This window comes from Nannobrachium achirus (genome assembly GCF_963921795.1).
Source record: "Nannobrachium achirus genome assembly, chromosome: 11".
NCBI lineage: Eukaryota > Metazoa > Chordata > Actinopteri > Myctophiformes > Myctophidae > Nannobrachium > Nannobrachium achirus.
Window position 1 is genome coordinate 24430321 of NC_137820.1, and position 7024 is coordinate 24437344.

Consider the following 7024-nt stretch of genomic DNA (forward strand, 5'->3'; position numbering starts at 1 on the left):
GCTTTGAACGACCAACCAACCAGCCTTTATTTATGCTAAATTTAGTACCGCTCCCGAAGAATATGGGCTGGGCTTGTCTAAACTGTGACGCCCCTTTGTCCAGAAAGTAACTGTCACACACTCACAACACAAAGCGCACGTGTACAAAGCAACATAGCACTGCTGCCTGTCAGTGAAATATAGGTCTATGACTATTTGGTCTAAATATATTTGACAAAATTTCCCCCCCGAACGTTTTGTACAAAACTAGAAATGACAGTCTTTTATACCAGCTTGCGCCTTGTAGACTAGAGAAACAGAGGTCCTCCCTATGTTCCCCAGGTTCTATGTTCCCGACTTCCCCCCCAAAAAGGTTCTCCCCATGTTCTATGTTCCCCACTTCCCCCCCAAAAAGGTTCTATGTTCCCCAGGTTCTATGTTCCCCACTTCCCCCCAAAAAGGTTCTATGTTCCCCAGGTTCTATGTTCCCCACTCCCCCCCCCAAAAAAGATTCTATCTTATAATGTTCCCCAGGTTCTATGCAGGGGCGTCATTTGGAGCATTTCTGAACATTTAGGAGAAAAAAAGTAAGTCTCTAGCCCATTCCTGTCAAGAGATGATTTTTTAAAGAATTAACCAACTGCTCACTGGAGTCGGTTTCACAGTCCAGTCCAGGTGGCGACAATTGAGTTGATTGATTGGAATGTTAAGTGATCAATTCTCTCTCTCTGGTCGTCTGGCTATGAATATACCTGTAGTGTACATACCTGCAATATCCGAACTGTACTAAAAGATTACACATATTAGGCTTGAAAATTAATGATGTTAAGAAAATAACTTATTTTTTTTTAATACAGGCGCGTTTTTAGGAATTAGATTCAGGGTAGGTGAAATGCCAGCCTCCCGCTCCCCTCCCTCCTCCCTCTGGTAGGACCGGTACAGGTGACAGCCCAAACCCCTCTCCCCTGCCACTCCATGAAAACAAAAGCAGAAATTTGAATGAACTAGCCCTTACCCGTTCAAAGATATGAGCTCCGAAATGATGTGCAGTGTGTGGGTTATTATGGGATGTGCACTGTGCACACAGTATATGAGGGATGGAAAGTAACTTTAACTGGTGCTTGCATGCTAATATGTAGGAGCATCAATGTAAGAAATACCCGTTCCATTTAACAGCTACAGAGATACTGTGTACCGATCTGCATGATTTTTGGACAACATCTGTAACAGGGCCAGAACCCCCCCCGCCTGCACACACACACACACACACACACCCCCCCACCCACCCCCTCGTGTGTGTGTGTGTGTGGGTTTGTGTGTGATTGTGCATGGCCTGAACAACAGCGCCCCTCCCTTAACATGTGTGGTCACAAAAGGTACTGTAGGCTAAATAGATATAGATACACCATAAAAATGCTAATATACAGTATATGATTTGTGAAAGTGACAAACGGGCTTCACAGTTATAGCCGGGCAGATAACAGAAATAATCGTTCACTTGCGGATACAAGCACCAGAATTGGCACACATACTCCTTAGGGATTGCTCTTTTCATAAAACCATCTGGCCAAATCAAATTTCAAGATGGCGGCCATTTTTCAAGATGGCCGCCATAAAATACCATAGACCTGTCCTATTTGAATGATCTTGGTGTCAAATCATACATTTTTCACTATGTAGAATCCAAATTTGGACCCATGGACTTACTCACTGGCTTCCTTGTACCATATATCAGTCCCGGAATCCTAATATTCTGCTAAATTAGAGGTTTGTGTTATGTCTGACTCGGATAAAATGGGTGGTAGTGTATATCTTAGTATTGTTAGAGGTTTATAGTGTGTATGTGTGTGTGTGTATGTGTGTGTGTGTGTGTGTGTGTGTGTGTGTGTGTGTGTGTGTGTGTGTGTGTGTGTGGTGTGGGGGGGGGGGGGGGGGGGGGGGGTAATGTAGTAATGTAGTAACTCAACAGAGCGGATTTCAATGCACAGCGGCTGACGCGGCTAAAATGCATGGTAGATATAATAGCGCCGTGGGATCACTCTTTGTCTAGTCTCTATTCTTCGACCTTTTCGACTTGGGTAACCCTGCCAGGAGTACAGGAGTACAAGACTCCTGCCGACATAGCTCTGGGGGTCATGGAGACACGCAAACTGCCTCACCACGATAAGGTGATGATCCCGTCGAGGCAGGAGGTAGTTTTTTTTTTGTCTTTTCTTTTTTTTTCTTTTCTAGGGCCTAGGCAGTATAGTACAATAGTATAGTAGGCCTAGACTACAACGCTTCTAAACCTCGCACCTGCAGCTGCACAGTGCCGTGCAGGTCAGACCAAAGTGGTAGCATTTGCATCGACTGCAGCATTCCAACTTGCATCCACACTTGGTCAGCTGCTGGCAACTCTCTGCAATGGGTGGGAGCTCAGTCCAATCAATCTGCCACAGATCTCCTTTCTTGGTCCAGCCCCAGTTGTCAGGAGTCTGCATTTCTGGTTGACATACTGTTGACTGACTCCAGATGCAGGCTGCTTGATAGGAAGCGCGCTTCACATGTTGCTTCAGTGCTGCTTGCGTTGGAGGAATGGCTTCGTATGGCCTCTGCTTCCGAGCAAACAAGTCCAACCTCGCATCATTGACACCTTCAGCTGTGCTGGATCGGTCGTATATCATGACCACAAACTTCTCCAAGGTTTTCAGGTCTTCATCATCCACTACCAGGTGGGTAATGGCTGAGTTTGCTGAAGACACCAGAAGCCTCATCACAAACATTCCAGGTTTGCCACGCAGACTTCTTCCCCTTTACGCGGAATGCTGAAACAACATCGCAGCCAGTGAAGGCATGGAAGAAGAGCATCCCTTTGCTCTTTTCTGCAAGAGTGCAACACAGGTCATGAACAGAATCCACTTTAAGTTCTGTCTTTGGCCAAAGGCAACCCACTGCCCAGCCCTGAGGCTCATAGGGCAGGAGTCTATGTCCTGTTTCTGTGAGGCTGCTTGATGTACATTAAGTACCCCTAGTGGACATGATAATAATTTGTCACAGGGACATACCCCAATCCAGCCTTTGATGCTGAGGTCATAGATTCAAGATGTATGACAAGGTCCATATATGGAGTTCCCTGATGTCTTCAATATTAAGCCCATATCTAACAGGACTTCATATGGGAATGTCCATATATGGAGGCCACATTGGCCACATACCACACTAACAGAATCCATATATGGCCAAGACAGATGGCCAAGACAGCCCATATCTGTGTGACTGGTTCTACAGACAGGGATCTCCATGTATGGGCATAAAAGGGTATGTTGTCAGTTGTCATGGACATCATAGTACTTTCACATAACAAATAACTTAGTAAGCATGTTTGGGCTCTCACAGCATATCTCCATATACAGTACATGGACCTCCATATATGGGTACCAGGGGGTCTCCATATATGGGTAAACAGCCGTTTGGATGGCCCCCTGTAGTAACGCTGAGGACACCTGGGGGTCCCGGACCCTGTGGAAGACCCCTGGTATTAGCTACAGAGCCCAGGTACAGGTACAAAAGCTTTTATGCTTCAAGTATGATCTAATTGTTCTGGAGCAGGAGCAGAGCAAGGACTGTACTGAGATAGGCTCAGGGGTCATTCCGGGGGTCCCAGGTGAGGAGAGACCCCCACCAAAAGTCATAAAGGTTATTCTGGCTGCTTCAAAAGTGCAATATATGAACTTAGAATGTTTTAAAACCTTCAAAACAACTCTAATATTATGAGAATTGGACATTAACTGGCTGACATACTGTTCTGCGAGGTCCTAACATAGATGACCCCCCAGAAAGGGGGCTGGGGTCAGGAAAATCTGACACCCATCATTTTCTGACAGTTTGGTCCCTATAAAAGCCAAAGCAGTAAAACAAATACATTTTAGCAAAGAAATCCTTAGAAGTACACTTCTTATCACACTAGGTAGTAACTCCGAGGACCCCCAGGGGTCCTGAAGCCCCTGTGGAAGACCCCAGGTATTTGTTACTACTTTTTTTTGTTTTCAGAAAAAAAGTTTATGCTTCAATTATGATCTAATATGACATTGTTCTGGAGCAGGAGCAGAGCGAGTACTGAGAAAGGCTCAGGGGTCCATCTGGGGGGTCCCAGGTGAGGAAAGACCCCAACCAAAAGTCAGAAAGCTTATTCTGGCTGCTTCAAAAGTGTAATAAATGAACTCAGAATGTTTTAAAACCTACAAAACAACCCTAATATGGCGTACTGTTCTGGCATGCAGGTCCCAAACTAGATGACCCCCAGAAAGGGGGTGGGGGTCCGGAAAAGTTGACACCCATCATTTTCTCATAGTTTGGACTCTATAGAACCAGGATCTGCAAAAAGATCAATTTTAGCACAAAAATCCTACGGGAGCTGTTTTTTGGACGCATCGCACCACACTATTAGCAGAATATTAAGATTCCGGGACTGATATATGGTACAAGGAAGCCATTGAGTAAGTCCATGGGTCCACATTTGGATTCTACATAGTGATAAATGTATGATTTGACACAAAAATTATTCAAATAGGACAAGTCTATGGGATTTTATTGCGGAATGCAAGATTACTGTATATTCAATGGCGGCCATCATGAAAATTGGCCGCCATCTTGATTTTTTTTTTGGCCAGATGGTTTTCTGAAAAGAGCAATGCCTAAGGAGTATGTGTGCCAATTTTGGTGCTTGTATCCGCAAGTGAACGATTCACCTGTAATATGCACTTTATCTGCCTCGCTATTATGTTAGGTGTGTTCATATGCTAATGGTGATGCGATTTCAGATCAATTGCTCCAGCCACTGAGGAGAAACGCTGTTTCAGACAGACAGACAGACAGACAGACAGACACTCACTCACTCACTCAGACAGACAGACATTCGCAAAATTATAGTATAGATAGATGGACAAGGAACTGGAAGAGCAACTTTCGTTGTCGAGTTGGGTATTTGTATCCACAAGTTTCCAACGTCCCATCGTGCATTACGCAGAAGGTGTTCGGCAGTTCCGGCGTCACAAACACGACGTGAGCTTGTATGTCAGCTGTTCTCCGGACGTGTCCCACACACAATGCTACAGTAAATTCTTGTGGAAACAGGTGGATATATATATAATATATATATTTTAGTTAGTAAGTCAGTAATTATTGTAAATATTGTAATTAAGGCAAGATCAGATCACACATGTGCAGGCGACTGCCTGTCCGCCTTAACGCTGGCTACACTACTGGAGTAATAGAGAGTTTTATAATTTTTTTGCCTTTTTTAACTGAACTAGACCTTACCCGTTCAAAGATATGTGCTCCAAGTTACTGTAACTGGTGCATGCGTGAGAAGATGTGGGAGCATCATAATGTAAGGAGCAGCCCATGGAGGAGTGTATATTTATGATGGATACAAATAATTTAACAGCAAAATTAGGTGAATAGAAGTATGGGGATGTATGCACTTACTGTCTCCACATAGTTTTTTCCATACCCGTTGGAAGATGACCCGGTGCATGCATGACCCATGAATGCAGAGAGAGAGAGAGAGAGAGAGAGAGAGAGAGAGAGAGAGAGCGTGTGTCTCTTCACTGCAACATTCCTAACTGTGAGAGAGGTGTGTGTGGGGCTATGGGATCCCATGGCCTGGAGGAACGGACCGTAACCCTGACAACAGGCTGAGCTGAACAGGCTGTGCACCATAAAAATGCTAATATACAGCATACGATTTGTGAAAGTGACAAACGGGCTTCACAGTTATGTTAGGTGTGTTCATATGCTAATGGTGATGCGATTTCAGATCAATTGCTCCAGCCACTGAGGAGAAACGCTGTTTCAGACAGACAGACAGACAGACAGACAGACAGACAGACAGACAGACACTCACTCACTCACTCAGACATTCGCAAAATTATAGTATATAGATGGCAAATCGAGTGGCAAAGTGAGTTTAACATTGTTAGCGTTGTTTAATGCAATCAGGTAGGACTTCTCTGTTTGAATGAAGAAATTTGAATGAAGTTCGTCTCGACCAACATTATTCAAATCTTGTGCGTGCGTGAGCTCTTGAAGCCAATGAAAGCAGTGCTGCTCTGCGTGTAGCTTTGTCTGTGTGAAATGACAGGGACAGAGTGACTGTCAATCAACAACAGCCTCTCGGACTGGAGGCGCACAGAATTGCGTTCCTATGCGCTTAAGACGGCTTGCGTTTTTCCTCAATGTGAATGTAGGTTAATACTTTATGTAGTGCAACATACCAGATTAATACCCCAACAACCAGGTACAGGTTGCACTGCAGGTGGGTGTGGGTGTTCTTTAATTCTCCAAATCTAACCTTCAATAATGAAATAAGTAATTTTGAGGCAAAAACTAGTGAGGCAGAAACTAGAAAGCCTAGTTAATACATTGGGAGTTCATGTTCCTAGGCGTGCACTTTGAGGAGGAGCTCAAGTGGGACACACACACACACACACACACACACACACACACACACACACACACACACACACACACACACACACACACACACACACACACACACACACACACACACACACACACACACACACACACACACACACACACACACACACACACACACACACACACACACACACACACACACACACACACAGGTTTGCAATTGCTACTTTGTGGGGAAATTACACATAGTAGTCTACTATCTTTGTGGGGACATTCCGTTCATTTTTAACCCTAACCCTTAACCTAACCCCTAAACACCTTGTGGGGAAACACACACACACACACACACACACACACACACACACACACACACACACACACACACACACACACACACACACACACACACACACACACACACACACACACACACACACACACACACACACACACACACACACACACACACACACACACACACACACACACACACACACACACACACACACACACACACACACACACACACACACTCCATGTGAGGAAAGAGGCTCAGCAGAGACTTTACTGTTCTGTCAGTTGTATCATAGCCTGGTATGGGAACTGCACCGTTTGTGAACAGAAA